Here is a 13,900-nt window from a genome sequence, read left to right as displayed (position 1 = left end):
TATCTCATTTGGACTGTATTTCAGACCTCATATAAACATAAATTGATCGCTGACTTTGCTAGAGTAATCACCTTTTTATCAAGAATTTTGTTTTCCTCTCTTTCAAAAGGAAAGCCATGTAGGTTATTTATGCCAAGAAATCAGAAAATTCGGGGTACAGTACCCCAATTCACAGAGAGAATACTCAGTGTGAAGGGAGATTTAACAATGAACCTTTGTCTCTATAAACAATCCCCACTATCGGTTAACAAAAAATATATATATATATATGTATAAGGTGCACATATCTTTAATCATAAAAGTGCAACAAATCAGTGTGGCCCATGTTTCCTAAGAGTACAAAAGAAAAGGAGAAGGTGATTGTAAAACAACTACTTAAGACTCCGTGCTCGTATCACTTAAAGGTAACAGTAGTGCTTGTGGGCTTCACAGGTCCAGTCTAGAGGGGAAAGACAAAAAAAAAGGGGACAAAGGTTTAATCATAATTCAGGTATAAAATCCAATAGTGATAATTCATACTCCAATTTCAGATAATGAGACTAGAGAGCGTGGCTAAGGCAATTAATAGACTTAAGGTCGTAGAAAACAAAGTCAGATTAGGCAAAAAAGTATCTCAACATTTGCATTCAATATATTCCAAAACACATGTGCCATGATGACAGCCAACGAGAATGTGCATGAAAACAATATGTAAAAATTCACAAAACTTTTTTTTTTTTTTTTTACAGATAACAGGGAATTAAATGCTCAATGTTATTACAAGTACACATGTATAAAACTAATATTTAATCTGGCTAAAATTTTTTTTTTTTAAAACAGAAACTAAACTCCTATGAAAAAGGAACAGGAGTTTCCAAAGGGTAGAAAGCGAAGGCTACATTGATCTAAGTTATTTAATTTAAAGATGTACGTGCATCTCTTCATCATTGTTCATCCCAAAAGGAGCTACACTTCCAGCTTGCAGGATGAATCTCGATTCTGTTCTGCGTAAGGCTTGGATTCTATTCCCTCCTCTGGGGTTTTTTGTGATGGTATCAAGGGCAAAGAATTTAGCCTTTGTCCAGTCTCCATTATGTTCATTGTGGAAGTGTCTTGCTGTACTGTAGCTAAAGTCCTTATTGGTGATGGCACGCCAATGTTCCAATATTCTCTTTTTCACTGGAAAAGTTGTTGAACCTATGTACCACTTGCCACATGGGCAAGTGATTACATAGATTACAAAGTCTGTACTGCACTGTATGTTCTTGCGAATGTACCACTTTCTTTTGGTTCTCTCTAGGACAACTTCTTTGACATTTTCACTGTGGCTACATGCCTTACACTTACCACATCAATGGAACCCTCCTACTTTGTCCAACCATGTTGGTTTCAAATGACTGAAATGGCTTTTTACAATCATGTCTTTAATAGAGGTTCCCTTTCTGTAGGTTATTGCAGGGTATGGGCCTAGCTTTTCTTTAAGTACCCTGTCTTGGGTCAAGATGTCCCATCTCTTTTTGATTATCAGATTAAATTGATTAGATTGGGAGTTGAAGGTTGTGATAAGTCCAATGGGTGAATCTGTCTCTGATTGTTTTTTCTTAGGTGCTTTGTAGAGTGCCTCGCTTCTTTTAATTTCATCTGCTCTTTTTTCACCTTTTTTGAGCATTGCATAGGGGTACCCTCTAGCTAGAAATCTCTCTGCCATTTCCCTTTTGTTTCTTTCGTATGATTCCTCCGTGCTACAGTTTCTCGGAGGAACTCACCGAAGGGTATGCTCCACCTAAAATTCTGAGGATGACAATTAGTTGCATACAGTACTGAGTTTCCCGCAGTACTCTTTCTAAATAGATCTGTCTCTAGTTTGTTTTCTTTTACTGTCAATCTGATGTCCAAGAAATTAACAGTTTCTTGGCTATGTTGCATGGTAAATTTCAAGTTAAGAGCATTTTCATTTAGTTCATTCAGGAACTTGAAGAGTTCTTGTTCTCCACCTTCCCACACAAAGAAAATGTCGTCAACAAATCTCAGCCAGATACTGATCTTACTCGTATATATATATATATATATATATATATATATATATATATATATATATATAAAATCTATTATATATCTATTGCAAAAACACCTCGACATATTTGAATTTGTTTCTACAAGAATATGTAACCCGTTTACCATGATATCTAAAAGACAGTACAGATTTTAAAAGAAAATTCGATCAAATCGCTTGGAAACAGGAATATTTAATGGTGACACTAGATGTAGTTTCATTCTAAACGTCAGTAGACCATAAAAAAAGAATTGGAGCATGTGAATTTCCTATAGTATGGTATGATCATACACAAATGCTGCTGGAGATGTTGAAATATTGCCTTACGCACAATGTACAGGGTATGGCAATGGGCACCTCCTTCGCCCCCACATACGTGAACCTGTTTATGGGGTGAAGGGAGAAGGAGGTAGCCTGGGCCCAAGAAAATTATATCTTTACTGGGAAAATCGCAATGTGGACCCGGTTCGTAGACGATTTATTTATCCTATGGGAAGGCAGTGAGAATAAACGGGATGACTTCCTGGATGTATTGAATAGCAATGAGCTCAATTTGCAGTTCACGAGTACCCGGAGCAACCTTCACTGTGACTTTTTGGATGTTGAAATAGAGGTGGTCGATAACACACTAACAATGAAAATACATAGGAAACCTACAGCAACCAACTCCCTACTACATGCAAAAAGTGGCGACCCGGATGCTTTAAAATGGAGCATTCCTTATAGTCAAATGATGAGGTACAAGAGGATATGTATGTTCCACAGAAGAATTGTATAATAAAGAGCTAGATGGCATGGTCAATTGTTTCCACAATGGAGGGTATCCTAAGAGTATTTTGGAAGATGCTAGAAAAAGAGCCGGTGAAAAAACGAGATCAATTGCTATATTCACAAAGCAACAACTCAGAAGAAAAATGTCATGACGTCAAAAGATTATTCTTGAGTCATAATATGGTGCAACCAAACATCAAGAGGGTCCTGCAAAACAACTGGCATGTCTTAAGAAAGTATGAGCATCTGAGAGACATTTTGGAGATAGGGCCTTGAATAACTTCCAAAAAAGCGAGATCCTTGGGAGACATTCTGACCTCTAGCCATTATCGCCCAAAACAGGAGAAAAAAATTGGCTTTCTGCAATATGGGAGGCTTTGTGAACTGTGGCTCCTGCAAAGCGTGTAAATTTGGTTCAAACTGCACAAACCTTTGAGGGCCATGAGGTGAAAATCAATTATCGCATCACCTGTAATACGGATTATGTGATGTATGTTCTCAGATGCGGATGTGATAAGCTATATGCGGGAAGAACCATAAATAAGTTGAAGTTGGTAATATTGCAGCACATCTGAGCCATAAAAAATTGTGATAGAAGTTACCCTATGGCTTGCCATTTTGAACAATTCCACAATCGATCATTGGCAACCTTTAGTTATTGTGGAGTCAAAGACATTCGGGCTCATCCAAGAGAAAGAGATTAACAGAGGGAATTGAGGAAGCAAGAACCTTGTTAGATATTGTCAATAGGAATGGAGATACCCTGGGGCCACAACGCAGACGCTGAATTAGATGTACACTTATGAATTGGACACTGTATGGAACATTAATTTGACATTTCAAACTTTGTAGTCTATGCATTTATAAGGAATGAGATTGAGTAATTTTGTAATATGTGGATCATGACAATAGTGATCATGATTATATTTTGGACTCGTCATGCACTTTATGGGTTGCAAGAAATTATGAATTCAGACGTGAAAGATTATCATGTAGAATGTAACTCTCGCAAAACAGTGTGTGAGGAGGATTGTGCATTTTAGGTTCTGGGGTTCTTGCACTATGCACTTTATAGAAAAAGAAATATGCACTTTAAATAATTAAATTGGAGGCGTAGTCTGGACTAGACTTTTTTATGATCCCTCCACATGTGGTCTTCGCATATGATTTTTATATGTGTTTTTATATGTGACATCTATAGATTACACATTGCCTGTATTGCATGAATTGTAGCTGATTTCTTTTTTAACAAGATGTAAAGATATAAGGTTTTCAAAGATCCTACATTAACTGTTAAGATCAAACCTTAACTGTTTAAAGAGTGATATCCACTTTTATCAAATATCATTACATCTTGAAGCATTATGCACTTTTATGATAATTGAGAAGATTTACGAGTCTTACCGAAATAGGAAATTGATGGAATGATTGAGGAATTAGGGATACCACAGATGAATGTCTCTGTTTTTTATGAAAGAAAAATTGTTAAAAGAAAATGTTTTAAAAAAAAATACTTATTAAAAATATTCATGAAAGTAATGGAGGTTGAAATTGGCCATTGTGGCATTTATGGAGTTGTTGCTCTAGTGTTGTAGGGTCATCGAAATGAAGGAACTATGCCATGCACCACAATGTTTGTGAGACCCGGTTGAAGGCGTTAGCAGAAACATGTCAGTCATTATTGGATTTTTAATTTGTTCCACCTAACTATGCGGCGTTCACTCAAAAGAATGGAAAAATAAAAGAAATATCAGACTACAAATCTTGGAGGCTGACTATTCGTTGTGCCGCTCACTGAGTGGTCCATGGAAGAGAACCGCGTTTGAAGACATTTGTAATGGTCCGTCCCTTGGGCGCGAAGCAGTGCTTCACTGGGATGTGAGGAGCATGATAGAGCAAGGAAGATGTTGTGAGAGGATTGGACAAATATGTCATAGCCCGCCGCTTGGAGTGAAACTAGGACAGCTCAACAATCGGGAGGGATCGGACCACACAGAGGTCAGGGGGATGCTGAAAGGCGTGCCTGATTAAGTGTACCTATGGATATGAATAGTGACAATATGAGTAAATAAGGGTTATGTGGAAAGCAATGTAAGCGGAAATAATTTAACAGTGAGTAATGAGAGTCAAGAAACATTGAGCATGACATTTAAAAAGCAAGAGGTGGAACAGAGTGCTGACTGCTATATACGATGTAAGAGAGACAGGCAAAATGGTGAATAGCTGCAGATTGTACATTCCAGGAGGGGGTATGGGGAGTGAGAATGCATCTAATGTCACAAATAAAACACCAACTCAGTTGGTAAGAGATCTGGAAAAAGCAAGACGACTGGAGGTGTACCACTGGTGGGAGAGGACTTCCCTCGCCAAATATTTGGAATGTAAAAGAACCCCTAGAGGATTGTGTTATTACCGACAAATGAGGACATGGATGAAGATCTAATAGATGAGTGGTGCAAAAATACAGAAGAGTGTTCAGTGAAATTAATGAGAACCCTAGTAACACATGCTGAGAGGAAAATGAATTTTCAGACAGAGAAGATTGAAGTTTTGAATAAGGAATTGGAAAAATATAAGGACGATTCAGCTGTAAAGGATTTGTTAGCGAGGATGGAAAAAACACTGCCAGATCACTGATGATGAAATTATGGAGCGCAAAGCTAGAAAATCTACGAGGGACAGGTTGGATTATCAGTATGGCCGGGTGTACACTTTTGCAAGACAATTTGACAGTTCGAGGGAAAAAGAAAAACCAGATCCGCCAATGAAAAACAACCAAAGTGAGAGTGGAATGAGCTCTGAGGCTGGATCAAGTGCAGATGAAGCCGCAACTGATAAGGTGGATTTTCACAGGGAATCATGGCTACTGAGGATGACTATACAACAAGGAGCAAGGGGCAGAGTACAACGGATCTACGAAAAAGAAACTGCAGAACAAGAAAGGGGAAGAGGAAGAGGATGAGGAAAGAACAGAGCTATCAAATAGGTCCAGTGAATCTGGGCGAGAAAAAAAGCCCCTTGTGGTGAATATTTCATCAATCACTCTCAATGCCAATCAGGAAAGATTACCTAACTTGGGTTTAACCTTTTGTCCATCAGCATGACCTGATTTTACGGACTCAAGAATAGAACTATATAAATATATTAGGATATTGAAACTTTACAAGTATCATCAGATCAAACCCAAAAAAAGGGGACAGTGTCATTCAAATGCAATGGATGCCCCTGATCTTATTAATATACATGAATTGGTCACCTGTGAATTAAGGGAAGTTTCAAATTTTGATGTGGATATATCATCGATTATTAGTAATGAGTTGAGAGTGACATCGTGTAGTAACACCTTGAGAGATATGGGGTTTGAAACAGACCATCAAGTAGAAAGTGGGTTAAATAGCTGAGCAGATTTTGTCCTCAGTTACTCCACGGAAATCTCATTGATTTGTTCCAGGAGTTGGTCATAGAGGGTTTAACTGACCTTTAAAAAATAATGGCAGATTAATCCTAAAAAGAACAATTTTTCCTCAATGGATTGGAAGGACATTAATGATTTACAGAACACCTCATCATTGATTATAAAGCCCTCTGATAAAGGGGGAAATATCATCCTGATGGACCAGTAAACTTATCTATTGGAGTTCAGAAGACAATTTAACAATATTGTACACTACACTAGCCTTGACAAACATCCCTCAAAGGAATTGGAGGAACAATACCATTTAAAATTAAGATCATGGCATGACTCAAATCTTTTTGAATGGGATGAATTCCAATACATGAAAGTGAAAAATTCCAAGATCGCAACCATTTATCTCCTACCAAAAATACATAAACAAACCACTAATCCACCAGGGAGGCCTATCATTACTTCAGTTCGTTCTCTATTGGAAAACAGCTCTAGATATTTGGATTTGTTTTTACAAGAATATGTAAATTGTTTACCACCATATCTAAAACACAGTACAGATTTGTAAAGAAAATTGGATCAAATCCCTTGGAAACAGGAATATTTAATGCTGACACTAGATGTTGTTTCATTATAAACATCCATAGAGCACAAAAACGGAATTCAAGCATGTGGCTACTTTCTGAGGGGCCGTCCTATAGAATGGTATGATCATACACAAATGCTACTGGAAATGTTGAAATATTGCCTTACACACAATGTTTTTACATTTAACAGAAAATATTACTAATAACTACAGGGTACAGCAATGGGCACACATGATATCACTGATGACATCATCTACAGAATGACTCACACCCACACACAACCTCTCATATACCTAACCACACAACCACTCACATACCCATCCACAGACCTATAGAACACTCACACATCCACTTACTCAACCATACACCCACTCAGTCACCTATACAGTCACTCATACAAATACTCATACACTGATGTAAGCACTGGCACATGAAGTCACTCACCCATAGACACTCACATGCCCACACTCACTCACCCATACAGTGACTAGCTCACCCACTCACTCACTCATATAGCCACTCACACAACCACACACTCACCCATACAGCTATTCACATTCCCAGTTATTCACCTATACAGCCACTCACACAGCCACTCACTCACAGATATACACTGTCACAGAGCCACTCACATAACCACTAAATCAATTACATACCCTTTCACACATCCATACAACCAATCACACAGCAACTCACTCAGGTATACAGCCAGTTACACAGACACTCACTCTCCAACTCAATTAACCAAACACCCACTTAAACAGCCCCTCACTCACCTTTACAGCTACTTGCATATGCAGTCACTCATTCATACAGCCACTCAGACACCCACTCACTCACCCATACAGTCACTCAGACACCCGCTCACCTACCCATACAGCCTCTGATACTGCTACTCACCCACCCATACAGCCACTTACACACCCACTCACTCTCCAATGCAGCCACTCTCACATCCACTTATATACCCACACAGCCACACAGGCACCCACCCAAACACAGATACACACAGTCACAGAGCTACTCACATAATATATGTTAAAAATAGTATCACTCATTTCTAGTAAACAAAGTATACTAATTTAACTTTGGAGTACCTTAGTATATACTTTAACACTCATAAACTATTTGAAAAGACTCACACTCACTGGATGATGTCATCAGCGATCTCATTTGAGATGTCATCAGTGATGTCACTGACCATGTCATGAGTGATGTAATATGTGAGGTCATAAGCAGTGCATTGCGGGGTAGTAAGTAGGCCTGGGATAAATTTCCGTTCCGCTCGCGGAAATTGCGATAATTTGACATTTTCGCGTTCCGCGGAGAGCGCGAAAATGTCAAAATTTCCGCATTCCGCAGCTTAGCGATAATTTGTTTCTTGCTCGCGCTGTAAAATAATACATTCTCGCGTGCGCGCGATCGCCTTACCTGAATCCCCGCGTTCGCCGACAAGTTTTCCCGATCCGGTCACGTTCTCCACGAGATGTTGGATTGTTGGTAGCCATTTGCGCTGTCTCGCGACAGTTCGCGCCTGCAGTAATGTCATTGGTCGTGCGATCATGTCTTTCTTCTCGCGATCATGCACCGCGAGAAGAGTGAAAACAAGATGGCCGCGCCCGCGAGCAACCGCACGGGTAAGTTGGCAAGCCGCGACCACGCAGAAAATACCGTGAACGGGCGGGAAAAAAACTTCTGCATCTTCGCAATATTTCCGCGTGTTTGCGGAGATTTTTAACATTTTCGCGATATTTTGCGAAAGTCACTTTCGCAAATTCCGCCCACCCCTAGTAGTAAGTTATAGCTAGCTCAGATATTCACTGGTTTTGTATGAGTGAAATGTGAGCCTAACTATAATGTTCCTGTAACGTTTGCTTTTTTCAGTGAATTTCTAAGGCGTTTTAAATTCTATTTCCTACTATAACATCCCTATACCCTAAGGTTTTTTTTGTAAATTTCTAAGGTGTTTTAATCTTGTTTCCTAACTATAATGTCCCTGTAACCTTTGTTTTTTTAAGTTAATTTGTGAGGTACTTTGAATTTTATTTCTTAACTGTAACCACTAACATTTGACAGTGAGTGTGTGAGTGAGTGCATGAGTGTCTCAGTATGTCTGTGAGTGAGTCTAAGAGTGTCTAAGTGGGTCTGTCAGTGAGTGTGTGAGTATCTGAGTAGGTCTCTGAGCGGGCGTGTGAGTCTCTGAGAGGGTCTGTGAGTGGTTACATGAGTGTCTAGGTGGGTCTGAGAGTGGGTGCATGAGTCTTGGTGTATATCTGTGAATGGGTGCATGGGTCTCTGAGTTGGTCTGTAAGGGGGTGCATTAGTAGGTCAGTGAGTGTGTGCATGAGTGTCTGAGTAGATCTATAAGTGGGTGCATGATTGTCAGAGTGGGTCTGTGAGAGGGTGCATGAGTGTCTGAGTGGGTGTGAGAGTTGGTGCATGAGCATCTGAGTGGATCTCTGATTGGGTGCGTATGTCTCTGAGTAGTTCTGTGAATGGGTGCATACATCTCTGAGTAGGTCTGTGAGTAGGTGCATGAGCCTCTGAGTGGGTCTATGAGTGGGTGTGTGAGTATCTGAGTGGGTCTGTGAGTAGGGGCATAAGTGTACCAGTGGGTCTGTGATTGGGTGCATGAGTCTGAGTGGGTGCCTGAGTCTGTCAGTTGGACTGTGGGTGGATGCATGAGTATGTGAGTGGGTCTTTGAGTGGATGCATGAGTCTCTGAGTAGGTTTGTGAGTGGCTGCATCATTATCTGAGTGGGTCGGTGAATGCATTTTTCTAAAACAAATTTTCCTGTATTCACGAATTCGCCATGACACTATACTTGTCCCCATTGATGGTCGTAACAAATTTGTGAATATCGCGAGTGGGAAAAAAAACTATTTAGCAACATATTGAACACATGTGGAGTACCTGAAAGATCCTTATATTCCTCTCCTGGGGTCATGGCACATTAAACCTCACGCTTATGGCAAGTTCTGCCATTTCATTTCAGCTCTGGGGACTTTCCTGGTAAACTAAAATGGGAGCTGCAACTCTCTGCTCAGGTTCCAGCCAGCCAATCACAGCATTCCTGTTGGCACGCGCATTCGCGATTCACCATGAATTAGCCACAATAATAGAAATACAAATTTGATATCCCTTACTATATCACAATCTACTGAACGGATTTACACAAAATAACAAAAAGCACAATCTTTCTGCCAAATTTGGTGTAATTCCATCCAGTGTTTCAGGCTGCAGGCATGTGTAAGAGTCTAAGGGGATTAATAAGGGAAACATTCTTTTTTTGTCCCCCCTCTACCTCAGCTCATGCTTGACGGATCACTCTGAAACTTTCTGCACAAGAAGATTCACTAGGGAACTTTATTTTACAAATTTCATAAAGATTTTCGTAAAACGGAGCCAAAGATATAGGCAAGTCAAAAAATGCTTTTCATATGTAAACAAGGTCCTAACTATATATATGCATAAGGGAGGTAGTATATGCAGATCAAAGATGCATGTAATAAACTCCGGCTTCCAAGTGTTTTTGTACTTTAAATTAATTTGTTAATTTTAATGTTATATATATATATTCTCTAAAGAACTGATTAACAATTCAGTAAATCTCAAATTCCCTACGCAATATAGTCAAGAGAGTGTAGACTTCCTCGATATTAGTCACAGCGCAGAGGGACAAACTTGTAACTGAGGTATTCATGAAAAACACAGCTGGCAACTCAGTGTTACACGCTGCAAGTTGCCATCCACCTAATTTTAGGTGGAGTATTCCCTTTGGTGAATTTCTCAGTGCTAAGAGAAATTGTAGCTCGGAAGCAGCTTATAAGAAAAACAAAACCGAAATGAGCAAACGATTTCACGCCAGAGGATATCCTAATAACGTGCTAAGGATAGGAGAGAAGAAAGCGGATGAAATAAAGAGGGAGGAATCACTCTATAAAGCACCTAAAACTAACATAACCAAATCTGATTCTGTAATCAGACTGCTCACCACCTACAACTCACAATCCAATCTGTTCAGCCAAATAATCAGGAAAAGATGGGATATATCACTCCAAGATAAAATACTTAAAGAAATACTAGGTCCCCATCCAGCAATAACATATAGAAAAGGTAAATCTATAAAAGATCAAATAGTGAGAAGTCATATGGAAAATAAGCAACTGACCTGGCTGGCAAAGAAGGGAGGATTCCACAAATGTGGAAAATGTAAAGCTTGTAGTTACAGTGACAATGTAAGTGAGGTTACACTACAAAGAACCAACAGGAAATGGTGCATGTGAAAAAACATACAATGCAATACAGAATTTGTGGTCTATGTTATCACTTGTCCATGTGACAAGTGGTACATAGGCTCAACTACCTTCCCTTTAAAGAAGAGGATACTCGAACATTGGCGAGCCATTACTAACAAAGACTTTACTTACAGTACTGTGAGACATTTTAATCAACATCATGATGGAGACTGGACAAAGGCCAAATACTTTGCATTGGATACTATTCCAAAAAACCCCAGAGGGGGCAATAGAGTTTTGGCCTTACGCAGATCAGAATCCAAGTTCATTCTTCAAGCCGGCAGTATCGCCCCTATAGGGTTGAACATTGATGAAGAAATGCATGTGCATCTCTAACCTGTCTATATGGAAACCTCCTGACACCCTATAGGAATTCTTGTTCTGTAAAGTTTTAAATTTTTCACTTTTCTATTTGGACTTGCTCAGGTTTTCGTAGTTTTCTTTATTTCTCTAGATATAAATGTACTATGTGATAATCATGATATGGGAGGAAATGTGCACGATAATTTTGACTATGTTATGGGTCTATAGATTACTAGGTGTGAACCTTTTACTAATCATATTTCCCTTTTCTGTTTGCCTCCATATAGATTGGACCTGATGGAGTGAGTGTGTCACCAACTACCGTTAAAGCTACGTGCACGGAGATCAGGTGTTTGTATTTACAAACACACTCTCCTCTAATAGTTAACTTTTTGAGGCATCAGACTGTAGGATTTTGCAGCCACTTAGTGTTTAATACAGAACCTAATATGTGTATATATTTCTTTTAAGGTACTAGACCTGAGATAACAGTCTTCTAACTATATACATAATTAGGTACTAAGATTTTTTTTGACCTTTGAGCAAATATTTGGTGCACCCTTTTGTTCCCAGTATATATCGTTTTATTAACACTATACACTGCATTATAGATTAAGGTACTATACCCAATTCAGTATTTACAATGACAAGCTACAAAATATAATCTGAGCAAGCCCATCTTTATAATTTTTGTTATTACTGAAATAGTATATAATAATGTACTATATTACTCACCTAGCCTCTGGATGGTGGTGAAATCCAGAGTCTTTTCTTTATTTTTGTTATCTTAAAAAAAAGCCTTTAATCCCGTGCATCAGAACCATGGTCATGTGACCAAGAGCTGGATAGCTCGAAACGCGTCTTTGTGCCCGTGAATAAAGGATATTTTTGAAGAACTGGATCGGTGTGGCTCTCAGTCTTTACATTGGAAGACTTTCTTGTATGATATATATATATATTCACTTAAAAAACCATAGGTTTCACACATGTTATAGTTAGGTGGACATTTCACTCGTAAAAAACCAATGAAATTCCCCCGTTATAGTTAGTTCAGATAACTATAACTCGCGCGCCCGCAATCCACTGCTGATGACTTCACATATTACATCACTCAAAACATGGTCAGTGGCATCACTCTTGACATCACTGATGACATCATCTTGTGATAGAGTGGCGGTCGCGCGAGTTATAGTTATCTGAACTAACTATAACGGGGGAATTTCATTGGTTTTTTACGAGTGAAATGTCCACCTAACTATAACATGTGTGAAACCTATGGTTTTTTAAGTGAATTTGCAAGGGTTTTTAAATGCTAATTCCTAACTATAACGTGTGTAAAACCTATGGTTTTTTTAAGTGAATTTGTACAGTTTTTTAAATGCTAAGTTATGTATCTATTATTATATATTTTTTTTAAAGGTTTTTCACCGTGCACGCATCATGCGCGCACCCCGCGATTTAAAAAAAAAATGTTTTTTTCACCCTTCGGGGTCCTTCAGGGACCCCCTGACAAAGGCTAGGGGGTGCCCCCTTTTCACGTTCGCCACCTCTCTTTTTCAGTGTCGCACCCAAAACAAACAAAATGGCAGCCGACACTTCCTGATATCGACCGATTCGAACGTTGACTGACATGTAACCACCAATCAGAATTACGCTCGAGCACGTAAGGGTGCGCGTCTATAGATATTTATGTACTTTTAACTGCAATTTTCTCAGGAACTACTGAACAGATTGACTCCATATATGCAAAAGGCACATGCCTGACCTGAGGACTACCTTTCTGCCAAATTTCAAGTAATTCTGTTCAGCCGTTCGGGCTGTACCTTCGACTAAAGGTCCTATGGGAAAATGCATGGAGAAAACGCGTTTTGGGACCCCCTTTTTTCTCGGCCCCCGCTTGACGAATCACCCCGAGACTTTCAGGGTAGGAGCTTAGCGGAGCGCCCCATTAGTTTTGAAAATTTCACGAGGATTCATCAACCGGCGCCTAAGTTATTCAAAATAGAATTTTGAGATTTCCTATGGAAACTCGGTCCTAACTATAACTATCTACTGGCGACCGCCAGTAGATAATATATATATATATATGCAACAACTCGCCCTCACTTTCCTTAGAAGAAACGAACGAGCGTAGACCCAGTAATTCTTGTGCTGTTGTGTTAATTCAGCCAATTCCGCCATTATGCATTTCGGGCGTTCAACACGTTATTCCCATTGGAAACAAATCCACTCGGACTCATGGGTATTGTTGTTCTCCAATTCTTTTTATTTCCTTGGCAGCAACCTTTTTGCAGACAAAACAATGCAGCCCAACACGTTTCAGTCTATCCAAGACCTTGATCACGGGTTCAACGATCACAAACAAGGTCTCAGAGGAAACCGAAGCACGTCGATGTGGCTTTCATCCTGTGAGAAATAATGGAATAAAGGAAAATAAAACCTTCCGTGAGTGCGACCCAATTTCTTTTTGAAAGGATTTTGTAAATATATATGTATATATAT

General features: G+C 39.3%; 1 long non-coding RNA gene across 1 annotated transcript in view; it reads right to left on the bottom strand.

The window, feature by feature from the left end:
• Window positions 1–229: 229 nt before the first annotated feature.
• The window catches only part of LOC146855098 (uncharacterized), a 339,896-nt gene continuing 326,225 nt past the window's right edge, over window positions 230–13,900 (bottom strand). Inside the window, exon 3 of the long non-coding RNA XR_014980786.1 lies at window positions 230–439. This is a non-coding gene — a long non-coding RNA (uncharacterized LOC146855098). The remainder of the gene's footprint in view (window positions 440–13,900) is intronic.

Source organism: Triturus cristatus, chromosome 4_1 (genome assembly GCF_964204655.1).
Source record: "Triturus cristatus chromosome 4_1, aTriCri1.1, whole genome shotgun sequence".
In the NCBI taxonomy this organism is placed as follows: Eukaryota; Metazoa; Chordata; class Amphibia; order Caudata; family Salamandridae; genus Triturus; species Triturus cristatus.
The sequence above is the reverse complement of the archived record's forward strand: the minus strand, read 5'-3'. Positions and strand labels throughout refer to the sequence as shown.